At 32.7% G+C, this 15,358-nt stretch overlaps 2 long non-coding RNA genes across 2 annotated transcripts; one reads left to right on the forward strand and one right to left on the reverse strand.

The window, feature by feature from the left end:
• Positions 1 to 934: 934 nt before the first annotated feature.
• Positions 935 to 7,416, reverse strand: LOC146900484 (uncharacterized). The gene is made up of 2 exons (XR_015022315.1): positions 4,750 to 7,416; positions 935 to 1,524 (listed from the first exon to the last, which is right to left on the reverse strand). It is a non-coding gene; the product is annotated as an uncharacterized LOC146900484 (long non-coding RNA).
• Positions 7,417 to 9,244: 1,828 nt separating this feature from the next.
• Positions 9,245 to 10,581, forward strand: LOC146900485 (uncharacterized). The gene is made up of 2 exons (XR_015023261.1): positions 9,245 to 9,367; positions 10,204 to 10,581. It is a non-coding gene; the product is annotated as an uncharacterized LOC146900485 (long non-coding RNA).
• Positions 10,582 to 15,358: the final 4,777 nt, after the last annotated feature.

Consider the following 15,358-nt stretch of genomic DNA (forward strand, 5'->3'; position numbering starts at 1 on the left):
GTTTACCTTTCTTCTTCATCGTATCTGCAACTAAATGCAAGACATGGGTTTTCAAATCTCTACATTAAAAGACTAACCCATTTACAATTAAATTCAATCGGTTTTCAAATTTTCAGTTTCCAATTTCAATCGGTTTGCAAAACCATTACTCTCCAACGTGGTTCCTAATTTCCAATTTTTTTTTTTCAAAGAAATTGCGTTTATATTGCCAGGGGCTGTTGATGTGAGTTGCTTTGACCCTTATTTGTCAAGCATATAAACTCAATCTCTCTTTTTTTTTTCTTTTTTGGGTACAAATAAATAAACTCGATCTCTACGGAATGATTTGATTAAAATTTGAAGAAAAAATATTAAAAGAGTGGGTGAGTTGAATCTTAACTTCGTAAGGCTCGAGCGTATTTATAAATTACCCACTAAAGAAGTATGAGTCAACTAGTTACCATCCAGACCAAAGTGATTAACATTCACATATTTACTGGAAAGGAACATTAACTGCAAAACTTGGTAATAATATTTTATTTTTGCTAAACATAAAAACTGTTTATCAATCATTTTACAATCAAACATTTATTTTTACCAAAAACTATATTTGCCTCCTGTGAAACCAAGTTTGGGGAGCTCAAAGCTACACCAAACATGCACTTCATCAAAATCATGTTTGAAGAGAGCACTTCTCACACAAGCACTAATGCCCAACGACAGAGCCAATCAAAAACTCCAAATACTATTATATTAAAAGATCACCAACACAAGTTGATATTCTTTTCAATATTACTTTAATGTATAGGAGTTGATCTTCAAAATTATTCACCTGAACAAACAAAATTATCGCCAAAGTACCTCAAATATATATTGAAGTCTAGAAATTCCAACCATGACAGAAAAATAACTTCGCCAGATTACACTGATTTTACCTTCCAAGTACCAAGTCACATATTTGAAGGCCCTTTCTATTTCTATTAATATTCAATTAATGCATCCATTTCAGACATTCAAATATAACCACCACCAAGTCAAACTGGTAATTGAAGTACAAGTTCATCTAAAACTTTAGAATATTGAAGTAGAATAATGCAGAATAAAAAGGTTGACAGCCTAAAACAAGATGCACAATCGCTGACAAAATATCTCCATTACTGCCTTGATCTTGACTCGGCCCGTCTAGCTTCATCTGGTGTAGAAGGGAACAGTTCCACATACCTTGATCCGATGGTCATTTTATCCTTGAACATGCTCTCTTTGCCTCATCTGGCGAAACAAACTCTACATATGCCTCTCCAGTAGCTTTACCATCTGGGCGACATGCAATGTGTACCCTATCTTCTATCAGCTTGTAATCTTTAAAAAAGTCAATAATTTGAGATTTAGTCACCAAGAAAGGAAGTCCACGCATCTTCAATATCTCAGTGCAATCCATTTGTTCTTTATCGCTGAACCTCTTGGACCTGGAGGGAGGAGGGCTTCCTTGGTAATCGTTGTCACATATTCCTTCGCAATTGATCTCATCAGCAACCAGGGGCGGATCTGAGATTGAATTATTAGTGGGGCTAATTTTTTTTTGAAGGTAGTAAGACTAAATTTTTTGGAGAAATAAATATTAATAGATAATGCACAACGTAAGTTACAAAATCTTATCTTAGAACTCGTGCGCGCGCACGCGCACACATTCACGCACACGCACGCGCCACACACACACACATATATGTCAAATGTTAACATGTGCCCTTAAAGGCACATGTTAAGGAACTCATTATAGAAATATACATATTAAAAGTTGTGTAGTCAACTTCTTATAAGTTAAAATATTATGTTTTCCAATGCAAAATTACTCTTTTTAGGTTCCTTAACATGTGCCCTTAGGGCACAAGTTAACATTACCCTTTTTGGGTAGTGTTAACTTGTGTCTTTAGGACACATGTTAAAAAACCTAAAAAAAGAAAGATTCTCTAAAATTTTGTGCATTTAAATGATTAAAAAGTTAAACATTGAATGCAATGCACAAATTCTAATAAGTTTTTTCTATATTTGAATCATTAACTTCTGCCTTGAGGGCACATGTTAACATTTTCCTTTTATTTTTATATGTTGTTTATATTATCATGAAAAAATTATAAATTTTTATATGTTGTTTATATTATCATGAAAAAATTATAAAAAAACGCAAAAGTTAAAAGTTGAACCGACAACAACTAAACACAAACAGAAACACAAATGTCGCCCCACTAGACCAAAGAATATCAAAAAAACGCAAAAGTTAAAAGTTGAACCGACAAAAACCAAACACAAACAGAAACACAAATGTCGCGCCACTAGACCAAAGATCAATGTCACATTATGTTTCAAAATAGAACATATATATTATATAATTATGCTCTGTATATTTCAAAAAAAAATATTATGCTCTTTATATGAAATATAAAAAATAAATAAAAAAAGAATGGGATGGGCTGGTGTGGCAATAGCCACACTCAGCCTCACACAGATCCGCCCCTGGTCACGACTATTGTCTATAAAAACTTAGTACATTTGTCCATTTATTTACATAAAATAAAGTAGTCAATATTTTATGTATACCTAACAGGCTTTTGAGAGTAACATGAATAAAAAATTACACCAAAAATAAAATGGAACAACACATATGCAAAAGGACTTACACAAAAATATATATTAGATAAATTAGACAAGAAATAAATTAGAATTTCACAGTGAATACAATGGTAATAATTCATCAAATAAACATTAGATAAATAAATAGATAACTGATACATAATTATAAAAGCTGATAAAAACTGATGATTATAAATTGTACATAACACCAGAACTCATTTCTCAGAAACTCCTAATTCTTCAGCCGGTAAATCTCTTCAAATGTACCCTAGAAATGATATGCATTGAAACCAGACACGATCCAGTGTGGGGGCAATGGGGTCAAGCGACCCCACTTGCCTCCACACGTGTATTGTATTTTTAACCCAAATTTAAATATATACAGTTTGACCACTCTTTATATAATATTACTATTTTTACATATTCTATTTATTACATATAAAATTTTACAAAACTAAAAAAGATCCTAACGAGTGTTCTAAGAGCATTAGTTAATAAATCAGAATAAGTAGTTTTTTTTACAAAAAAAAGTTGTTATAATTATTATATCAATACAAATAATGCTTATTTTTAAGATAAAATTTTCTTTTATGAAATCTTTAACCAATTATCTCAGAACATATCGTTAGCAAGACCATCAATTTCTATTACCTTTGCGGATTATTATTTATCGCTGCTTGTGGGTTGTTAACTGTCACCACTATTTCACAAGATCAAAATTTCCAGAAACAGACACTTCATCGTATTCCAATGCTTTATTGTCTCCTTTGCAGAGTGATGGGTCCATATCTTCTCGCGGTAATGAAATTCAATGTGAGTTGGTCCTTAACTTGTTTTGTTCACACATAAATTTCATCCAAATGCTAGTGAACACAAGTAAAATTGGAAATGGTGTACATTTATAAGATATTTTTCCTTCTTTTTGAAATTAATTAAGCCAATATAATGACGTTATGACGGGATAGCATTGTTCAATTTTGGGACCCTCTTCAAAAATGGTGGTACTACAACAATATCTTTTCCAATCAGAAATTATTAGTACAAAGAAAAATAAACAATGATTTTTTCTTTTTTTTTGAAGAAGCTAAAATGGAATTAATTACTGAACATCTGAAAATTTCAGCACAATTAGTGCCAAAACCCAGCTTAAAAAGTATCTAATACAATTCAAAAACGGGGAACAAAACAGGAAAACCAAAAAAGAGAGCTACCATGTTACATGATAATTCCCAAGCAAGGTAAAGGATTTATCCACCAAGAATGGTAGGAGAAGACAAAATCTGGACGATTTGCTTTCAGCCACCAGTAAGATTGAAGCTTAACTTTATCTAGCAATTGATTAATTGAAGCTTCTGTTTGGTGAAAAAAGCGAGTATTCCTTTGAAGCTTAACAGTGATTTTTTCTGTTTCTAAATTCACATTCCTAATTCTCCGTTCTATTAGATAATTTAGACAAGAAATAAATTACAAAGAAAAATAAACAGTGATTTTTTCTGTTTCTTTCGAGAGTAACATAAATAAAAAATTACACCAGAAATAAAATGGAACAACACATATGCAAAAGGACTTGCACGAAAATATCTATTAGATAAATTAGACAAGAAATAAATTACAATTTCACAGTGAATTAATAATTCATCAAATAAACTCCTAATTCTTCAGCTCTTCAAATATATCGTAGAAATGCTATGCACTGAAATCTCACAGTTATGGCAAATATGGCACAAAATACATAGGAGTAGGATGACGCGTCTGTTTCAGGGAATTTTGAACGTGTGAAGAAGTTAACGGCGACCGTTAACAACCCACAAGAAGTGATAAACAACAATCCACTAAGGTAATATAGAAAGGATATTACTTTAAGGTTACATTTTTTTTATTCATACATCTTGTTGTCATGCAACAACAAATTGTAATCAAGTAAAAAGAACCAGCTAGAAATGTAAATTTTATTAGGTTATTACTATCACTACGAAGATTTCCGTTATCTTCTTTATATATGGCAGCTGTCGACAAGCCGGCGACAAGCGACAACAGACCAAGGATTACATTACAAATATTTACTAAATTATTTAAAGTTTCTGTTTGATTTGGATCCATACTAAATTGATTAAAAAAAAGAACAAAAACGAAGTGATTTACCGGTGAGAAGAAGTTGTGTTGACGTTGCGTTGTAGAGTTGTTGTGACTTGTGAGGTTCTTGTTGTGTACAACGTATTTATTGTCTCCCTTGCAGAGTGATGGGTCCATATCTTCTCACGGTAATGAAATTCAATGTGAGTTGGTCCTTAACTTGTTTTGTTCACGCATAAATTTCATCCAAATGCTAGTGAACACAAGTAAAATTGGAAATGGTGTATGTACATATAAGATATTTTTCCTTCTTTTTGAAATTAATTAAGCCAATAATGACGTTATGACGGGATAGCATTGTTCAATTTTGGGACCCTCTTCAATAATGGTGGTACTACAACAATATCTTTTCCAATCAGAAATTATTAGTACAAAGAAAAATAAACAGTGATTTTTTCTGTTTCTAAATTCACATGTTCCTAATTCTCCGTTCTTTCGAATCCGTAAAAGGTGAAAATTAAGTGTATCCAATTAGTGAAGGGGTAGATAGATTTGCGTAGAATTTTATTAATTTTGATCCATTGATGGGAAAATAAAGTAGAAGAAAACAAATGATACGGCCAGCCATGCCATGAGTCACAACTAGGGGCGGATCTGAGATTGAATTATTAGTGGGGCTAATTTTTTTTTTTAAGGAAGTAAAACTAAATTTTTTGGAGAAATAAATATTAATAGATAATGCACAATAAGTTACAAAATCTTATCTTAGAACTCGTGCGCGCGCGCGCACATATTCACGCCCACGCACGCGCCACACACACATATATATGACAAATGTTAACATGTGCCCTCAAGGGCACATGTTAAAGAACTCATTATAGAAATATACATATTAAAAGTCGTGTAGTCAACTTCTTATAAGTTAAAATATTATGTTTTCCAATGCAAAATTACTCTTTTTAGGTTCCTTAACATGTGTCCTTAGGGTACAAGTTAAGATTACCCATAATTTAAACCTTATAAATATACATAGGAGTAGGATGACGCGTCTGTTTCAGGGAATTTTGAACGTGTGAAGAAGTTAACGGCGACCGTTAACAACCCACAAGAAGTGATAAACAACAATCCACTAAGGTAATATAGAAAGGATATTACTTTAAGGTTACATTTTTTTTATTCATACATCTTGTTGTCATGCAACAACAAATTGTAATCAAGTAAAAAGAACCAGCTAGAAATGTAAATTTTATTAGGTTATTACTATCACTACGAAGATTTCCGTTATCTTCTTTATATATGGCAGCTGTCGACAAGCCGGCGACAAGCGACAACAGACCAAGGATTAAATTACAAATATTTACTAAATTATTTAAAGTTTCTGTTTGATTTGGATCCATACTAAATTGATTAAAAAAAAGAACAAAAACGAAGTGATTTACCGGTGAGAAGAAGTTGTGTTGACGTTGCGTTGTAGAGTTGTTGTGACTTGTGAGGTTCTTGTTGTGTACAACGTATTTATTGTCTCCCTTGCAGAGTGATGGGTCCATATCTTCTCACGGTAATAAAATTCAATGTGAGTTGGTCCTTAACTTGTTTTGTTCACGCATAAATTTCATCCAAATGCTAGTGAACACAAGTAAAATTGGAAATGGTGTATGTACATATAAGATATTTTTCCTTCTTTTTGAAATTAATTAAGCCAATAATGACGTTATGACGGGATATCATTGTTCAATTTTGGGACCCTCTTCAATAATGGTGGTACTACAACAATATCTTTTCCAATCAGAAATTATTAGTACAAAGAAAAATAAACAGTGATTTTTTCTGTTTCTAAATTCACATGTTCCTAATTCTCCGTTCTTTCGAATCCGTAAAAGGTGAAAATTAAGTGTATCCAATTAGTGAAGGGGTAGATAGATTTGCGTAGAATTTTATTAATTTTGATCCATTGATGGGAAAATAAAGTAGAAGAAAACAAATGATACGGCCAGCCATGCCATGAGTCACAACTAGGGGCGGATCTGAGATTGAATTATTAGTGGGGCTAATTTTTTTTTTAAGGAAGTAAAACTAAATTTTTTGGAGAAATAAATATTAATAGATAATGCACAATAAGTTACAAAATCTTATCTTAGAACTCGTGCGCGCGCGCGCACATATTCACGCCCACGCACGCGCCACACACACATATATATGACAAATGTTAACATGTGCCCTCAAGGGCACATGTTAAAGAACTCATTATAGAAATATACATATTAAAAGTCGTGTAGTCAACTTCTTATAAGTTAAAATATTATGTTTTCCAATGCAAAATTACTCTTTTTAGGTTCCTTAACATGTGTCCTTAGGGTACAAGTTAAGATTACCCATAATTTAAACCTTATAAATATACATTAATTTTTTTTGCATATTTAAATATATTATTATAAATAAATAGTTAAATTTAGGGGTGTACACAAGTTGAATTGGGTCGAGGTTGATCAAACCAGTTGCCCAAACTATTCAACTTTCAACGGGTCGGGTTGGTCACCCAACCCATATTTTCACTATCAAACCCGAACTGAATCAACCCAATTGTAAACGGGTTGGATTGGGTTGGGTTCACGTGGTTGTGGGTCTATAAAATATTATTTTTAAAATTTTAAAAAAATTATGGTTTTGAATGTGAATCTATTGTAAATGAAATTAGGTTTAGGTTGGACTTATAACCGTTTTTGGTTGAAACATAGTTCAAATAAAAAATGGACATATATTTCTTAAGTTTTTTGACTTAAAATAATAATAATAATAATAATAATAATAATAATAATAATAATAATAATAATAATAATAATAATAATAATAATAATAATATAAATCAATACTAGCGGTCAAGTCCACGTGTTCGAAAACTTAAACCCAATGCCCAAACTAAGCTTTCCTGGTTGTGTCGGGTTAGACCAATAAATGGCCGAGTTTGAATAATTAGCGGGTTGAGTCGATTTGGGTCGTCGGATTCATAGGTCGTCCCATCCAATAATCTTATTACTTATTTAAATATGTTTATATGAAATATATTTTTAAACGAATTAACATATTATATCAAACTTTCCAAAAGATAAACTCAAACTTACAAAATAAGTCTAGGATAAGCTACAAACAACACTTAAGCCTTCAAATTTTCGACGCAACAAACTTAAACTTCGCAAAGTCTAACTTGTTACTTATTCCATAGGTAACTTCATTCATATTTTAAATCACATATGGGATCGCATTATCACCTACATTATCATTTATTTTAAATTATTAAATTGGCTCCTACAATTTAAATATTTGGTGGCAGCTTTACTAACCTCATGTTTTAAAAAATACAATCAGGTAAGAAAGTATGCCACCCCTTTAAAGAATGATCGATCTCAAGATTCAAAAGGTCTGATGATACCTGCTTGTTCATTTTTCGGTTTTTTTTTTGTTGTTTTTAAGTATGGATCAAAATCAAGAAGAAACTCTTACTAATTTAATCAAAATCTGTCACGTTTTCACTTTTTTGTTGGGGCTTGTTGCCTCCTTATCGACAGCCGCAACATATAAAGAAGATAACGAAAATCTTCGTAATGATTAAAATTTACATTTTTAACGGGTTGTTGTTACATGGCACATTTTGTTGTTGTATGACAACAAAATTTATGATTAAAAAAAAATGTAACATAAAAATTATATCAATTTTCTATTACCTTTGCGGATTATTATTTATCGCCGCTTGTGGGTTGTTAATGGTCACCGTAAACTATTTCACAAGATCAAAATTTCCTGAAACAGACACTTCATCGTATTCCTATGCTTTTTGTGCCCAATTTGCCATGATCGTGGGGTTTCAATTACTTTCAATGCATATCATTTCGAGGGTACATTTGAAGGGATTTACCGGCTGAAGAATTAGGAGTTTATGAGTTTATGAGAAATGAGTTCTGGTGTTATGTATAATTTATAATCAATCAGTTTTTATCCGTTTTTATAATTATGTATCAGTTATCTATTTATTTATCTAATGTTTATTTGATGAATTATTACCATTGTATTCACTGTGAAATTCTAATTTATTTCTTGTCTAATTTATCTAATATATATTTTCGTGTAAGTCCTTTTGCATATGTGTTGTTCCATTTTATTTCTGCTGTAATTTTTTTATTTATGTTACTCTCAAAAGCCTGTTACGTATACATAAAATATTGACTACTTTATTTTATGTAAATAAATGGACAAACGTACTACATTGTTATCGACAATAGTCGTGATCAGGGGCGGATCTGTCTGAGGCTGAGTGTGGCTATTGCCACACCAGCCCATCCCATTTTTTTTATAAATTTTTTATATTTCATATTCAAAGCATATTTTTTATTTTTTGAAATATACAGAGCATAATTATATAATATATATGTTCTATTTCGAAACATAATGTGACATTATTCATCTAGAAGAATCAACTCAGGGAGAAAAAATTCTTTAGTTATATGTCTTCTCTCTACTTCATGGAAATGCAGATGTGTTGGATTTCATTCTTATTTTTTCCATAAATACAATAGAATTACATGACTATATTTTTATATGTTTCTTTGGTGATCATGCAGGTGTTGAATTGTTAAGTATCAATGCACTCACCATTACCAGCAGTTGTTTGGCTTTGGCATTTGGTTCTTATTTGGTAAGTATATAGTATGTCCAATTTAGTTTACTAGTATGTCTTTTTTATTCTCGTATCCTTGGCGTGGTACCTTACTCTCTGCTTTTTTGTGTACTTCATGACATTGGTTACCTTAACTTTCCATCATAGTCTTAGTTACTACCTCATCCATTAGGTGCATCATGTTTACATAAATTTGATCTCATACAGGGAGAATATAAAGCTCCCTCTTCACAAGAACTTTGTTACAATAAAAACGTTTGAAATGCTCTAAAATCTATCTAAACATGTATTGTCTTTTGCATTGACACTAAGTGACTAGTATCAGAATCGAACATCTTGATTAAAAGTATATCAATAACGATAAACAAACAAAATTATTAAATGTCCCCAAGGTATAGCTCAAGTGGTGACATCCAAAGACTTTGAAAAGGAGATCTAGGGTTCAAATCCTAACTACCAACATAATATACTGACAACTAGCATTCGCTCAGTATGGATCGAGTGATAGGTGACTTGGAACTCTTAAATATGTGTGCTGTCCATTTAGTGCACATAATTTCTTGAAACTAGTTTTTTTTTTTTTTTTTTTTTTTTTTTTTTTTTATAGATATTTGAGTATAAGTACGCTGTTTAATACTATGTCAATTTTTCTAAGATCGTTTACAGATTACAAGATGCATTATTTGTTTTTTCATAAAAATACTTCTAATTAAAATATGGATCATCTTTAGTAAATTTGAAATCATTTCATGAGCTTGTTACTTTTGTCATGGAATGAATTTCTCAATTTGAAGTTTACTATCACAATGTCCAATGTTAAGTGTTTTATTCTCATGTTTATTCTTTGTTTTCAGTCATACCTGCGGGTGTCACAAAAACTTCATACAGTGAGCCAAGTGGTTGTTTGTTGGAGCTGTTGTAGGGTCGATTTTCTCTATCTTGTGGTATTGATTATGGAATGCATTTGTGCTAGATGCTTTTGTATCCTCTTTGTGGGTCAGAATCGTTGTTATTTTGGGGTCTGCCGTACTTTGCTTAGGTTTTCTTTTACATGTGGTTCGCCATTGGCTTAAAGACGAATGAAACTTGATCAAAATGTGTTATATCATCAACATTGTACCATGCTGTAAATGTAAAAACTTGGGGCATTTTATTGTTGATCATTGTAAAATAGAATTTTGACAAAATATATTTTCATCAATTTTTCATTAAGAATGTAAAATTGTTCTTTTATATATTTTGTTATCATTATAACGTGTTATGGATCACTGTTCTTCAAACCAGCTTAGTTCTTACATACTCTAGCTCAATACTATTTCGTGTTAAATGTGCAAAACTAAAGTCAAAGTTATTTAGGACTCAGTCAATGTTAGTTATGCCATGTTGGCACTTTTCAGTTAGATTATGATCCATCATCAATTTGTATAAATAGTATCTATATTGTAAAATCCATTCAAGTAATCAATCACAAAATTTGCAGAGCAACGTTCATAGAAAGCTCGCAAAGCTTCTTAAGCTTGAATGGATTCTTGAACTCTATCACAAAAACATTTTACAATTGATGCAAACATAGTTTAACTTTATATATTTTATCTTTTGACAGTAAAGAATAATTTATACATATATCATTTTGGTGTTATTAATTTAGACATGGCAAAAATGCTCAAAGTGCACTATCTTATCTTTATTGTTACGAATCATGGAATCCCAGTGATAAAGGTCATAGTGATCAGCTAGAAAGAGAGCATAGTGATATTCATGTGAGAGATAACCATAGAGACTCATAGGAGAATCAAAAGATTTGATAAAAGATATGTATGGGTACAATGGTGAGAGCTATTTATAGAGGTAGGTAACTAACTCCTAACTAACTTGCTTGCTCTCCAAGCTATCTAGATAACTTGCTCTCCAAGTTATCTTCTCACTATACTCTAACAGTCCCCCCTCATACTCAAAGTGGGAAAATTCACCAATTTGAGTTTGAAATACAACGAAAATTACAATTTATTTTTACTGAAGTAACGAAGCAAAATGGGAAGTAAACTAGCAAATGACTTAAAAGATTGAAAAACATAGAAGGCCCAGATTTAGTCCAACAGAGTAGTGAAGCCCATGTGCACAATCAGAAGTTGCCTTTGCTAGGAATCTGAGTTGCAGTAGAAACAAAAACGGCTTCTGAAACAGAGAAACACAAAAACGGCTTCTGAACAGAGAAACACAACAACGACTTCTGAACAGAGAAACACAACAACGACTTATGAACAGAGAAACACAAAAACGACTTCAGAACAGAGAAACACAACAACGACTTCTGAATAGAGAAACACAACAACGGCTTCTGAACAGAGGAACACCAAAAACAGCTTCTGAACACAAAAACCACTTCTGAACAGAGAAACGTTTGCGTTTGAGAAAAACGGCTTCTGATTATCGAAACACAAGTAAATCCAAAAGTAAAAAAAAAAGTGCTTCGCTAACAAAGCTGCTGAGAATGCTGTTAGATTCGTATTCGCTTGCGCTTCCTCTATGCAATGCTTCTGGCAATAATGGATCAGTGTGTGAATCAAACAAAAGCAAGTTATTCTTTCCTCTATCCCAAGGTATCCACCACAAGTGGAATGAATTTGTCGAAGAACAGTAAACACAGAGAATAGAGAATGCGAGAAAATGCTTCCACCAGGATCAAAATCAACAATGAATTCGTCATGTAACTGGAAAAATTGAACCTGATTGTTGAGAGCAGAAACGAGTTGTTCAGCCTGTTTTCCTGCAAACAACCACGAGATGAAAGGCCTCACGGCGGCGACGCCGTAAACAGGGCTCCTCAATCTCACCAGAGTTGCGTGTGTGATGAAATGCTCCGAAGCTTCAGAGACATCACAAACAGAGTTGCTAATCTTCAATTCTGGTTCAAGAACCTTCACGTAATCGTCATCTTCGGAAGCGACGAACACATAATCGTCACAATCAACGATGTTCTTGCAAGAATCGACGAAAACGCATGGAATCTCACCAATCTTGACAGAAAAACCATCGAATTTTGGTTCAATTGAAGGAGTAGAAACATGAATGATTGGAGAATCGAAACTACCGAATCGGATGCAATCATGAGAATATGAAGTTTCCAGAATTGGTGCAGAAACCGTAAGAACTTCATCACTAACAGAATCGTCATCTTCATCGAATGCTGAATCGGAAGCGGAAGCATCATCATCTTCATCCCTAGGGTATCGCTCTGATACCATGTTACGAATCATGGAATCCTAGGGATAAAGGTCAAAGTGATCAACTAGAAAGAGAGTGTAGCGATATTCATGTGAGAGATAACCATAGAGACTCATAGGATAATCAAAAGATTTGATAAAAGATATGTATGGTACAATGGTGAGAGCTATTTATAGAGGTAACTAACTCCTAACTAACTTGCTTACTCTCCAAGCTATCTAGATAACTTGCTCTCCAAGTTATCTTCTCACTATTCTAACATTTATCTTGTGAGATACCATACAACTTTATTTATAAATATGCCACTTTCATCAAGGGTGTCCTGTATAGCAAATAATGACAGATAAACAATTGCATTGGACAACAACACAAGTCAGAACAAAAGACACCATGGCCACCTACACACAATAGTTTCTATTTTTAACTAAAAATTGGAAGATTTTAAATTGTGTGCATTGTGGATTAATTAGGTATATCAAGATCAATGAAAATACTAGTTTTTTTTTTTTTTTTTAATTCTTTTCAGCCTATATCACTAACTAATGTCTTTTTCCGTACATGAGATTCTTTCAAACTCTTTAAACTATATGCTGCAATTATCTTTCCACATGACAGCAACATCCACCTTTTGCTCCAATCCATCTAACAAATTTCCGGGGACAAGTCTTCTTAAACAAAGATACATGAAAAATACTTCATGTATTCATCGTTTATCTTCTTCAAGATCATTCACTTGTAGGTTTATTCCTTTCAAACTTTGGGTGGCAAGTTCAATGGATGGATTCATAAGAACTCGATACAAAGACAGAAAGAGTGGTGAACATGTCAAAGCGCTTAAACAAGAAGCTTTTGTTGATAGATCATCTGAGTTTCAGGCAAAGTTTTTGTTGCAAGAAGTGGAATCAACTCTTAATCAATTGGTTCGTAATCCATGTCATTCCCAAGTTACCACTACATGTTATCTCGGCTTCTACCAATCTAGATTGTTTTTTCTTAGTACTAAGATTTCAGACTGAAGACATGTCTGATGTCTGACACAAATTAATGGTTGACACCGACACAAGTAGTTACATTCAATTATTCCATTTTCTCAAATTATTACAAATGTCGACTTGTCAGTGTCGTGTCTATGTTAGTGCTTCATAGATTAAGTTAACATTATGGTGTGATTGTCTTTTTATCTCGAAAGTTTTATGGACTAATGAAGGATGCCGTTGTTTACAGAGCAAGTGGATAGTAACTATCATCTTTGGTGTTTTCATTATTTGGAGGCATGATGCAGAAGCATTATGGTTTGCTACAGGGTTGATAGGCCAAACCACAAGTGCACAGTCTATCGAAGTAATAGTAGTAAAAGAGTATTGTTCCGTTAGGGAGTTGTTCAATCTAATTAACTTTTAGAAATTGATTAGAGGAGAAAAGAGATTAAAAAGAGGGGGTTCAATTGGTTAAAATTAAATAACAATAATAAAAAGAGCCTTGGGATCATTGGTTCATCGTAATGACGAATCCTTTACTAGCCAAAACCTTAACTTCTAATTCCATGTTTTATCCCTAATTTCTAAAGACCGGTTTCCCTTTAGCCCCTCACCTTTCCAATCAAGTCCGGTGAGAGTTTACCCCTAGCAACCAAGCCTATTTCGCTGACTTGATTACTAAAAGATGCTTATAAGGATTGAAACTACTTGTGTCTCAAGAATTGCAAAGACTATTTCACTGCCTTTGCAATTCTTGTCTAAATTCACTTGTTCCAACATCAAAACTCCGCTTTCGCATTATGAATTGATGTTTGAGATAATGGATTAACAATTATCAAACCCTCCACTTTCGCTTCTACAGTTTGATAATGGTTAATTCATATTAAAACGGTGAATTTAGATTAGAAATTAGAGTTACATGAAATTAGGGTTAAAGCTTGGTTTGATTAGGATTACGTCATTAGACTTATCCAATAATCTCAAGACAAAGAAGTCTACTCACTCATGTTCATTGTAGACATGGGGAAGAAGAGAGAAAGCATAAAATAAATTGCAAGAAAGAAAGTAAAGAAATAAAATAAAAGAACTTTATTAAAATAATTGTTACTAAAAATAAATTATAAGAATAAAAGGTCAATGTTTATGATGGAGTGCTACTCTATTTATAGCTTTACAATTGACTTAAAATCTAAGCAACTATAAGGGCTAATCAGTAAAGCTAAAACAAGGTAACTAGGGCCCGGAGAAAAAGCAGCAAAAGAGACTCTGGAGGGTGGCACGACCATGCCACATGTTGGCACGGGCCGTGCCAAGGTTCTGACTTGAGGGAGGCATATTTTTGTCTTCGTATCTTCGTATTTTTCCACTGAATTTGCTCCAAACCTCTTTCTTTTGCTCGAAGACACCTTCCATCATATATTCGTTCCTGAAATAAAATAAAATGCAATTTGAAGTAAAATATTCAAAAAGGAAATAAATTTGCAATAAAATAAAATCAAATCTAAATAAAACTAAACTAAATTATGCATAAAAATAGACTAAATAAAGACTCATCAAACTCCCTCACACTTGAATCTTTGCTTGTCCTCAAGCAAAAGGCAATAAACATAGCAGCAACAAAAGATTTAACATGGCAATACATTTGAAAAACTCATGTCTCTCTCAAGGTTTTGTTTCAAGTACACTAATCACAATCTCAAACATTCCTCGTGAACCTATTCAACCCAACATCTAGTCTCAAGTGTGTGTGCAGTCCAACCCTTTTCTTGCTCCTGTATAAGACAAATATTATGAGGAACAGGTTCTA

Source organism: Medicago sativa, chromosome 8 (genome assembly GCF_051527215.1).
Source record: "Medicago sativa cultivar Bolivia chromosome 8, Bolivia_mono, whole genome shotgun sequence".
Lineage (NCBI taxonomy): Eukaryota > Viridiplantae > Streptophyta > Magnoliopsida > Fabales > Fabaceae > Medicago > Medicago sativa.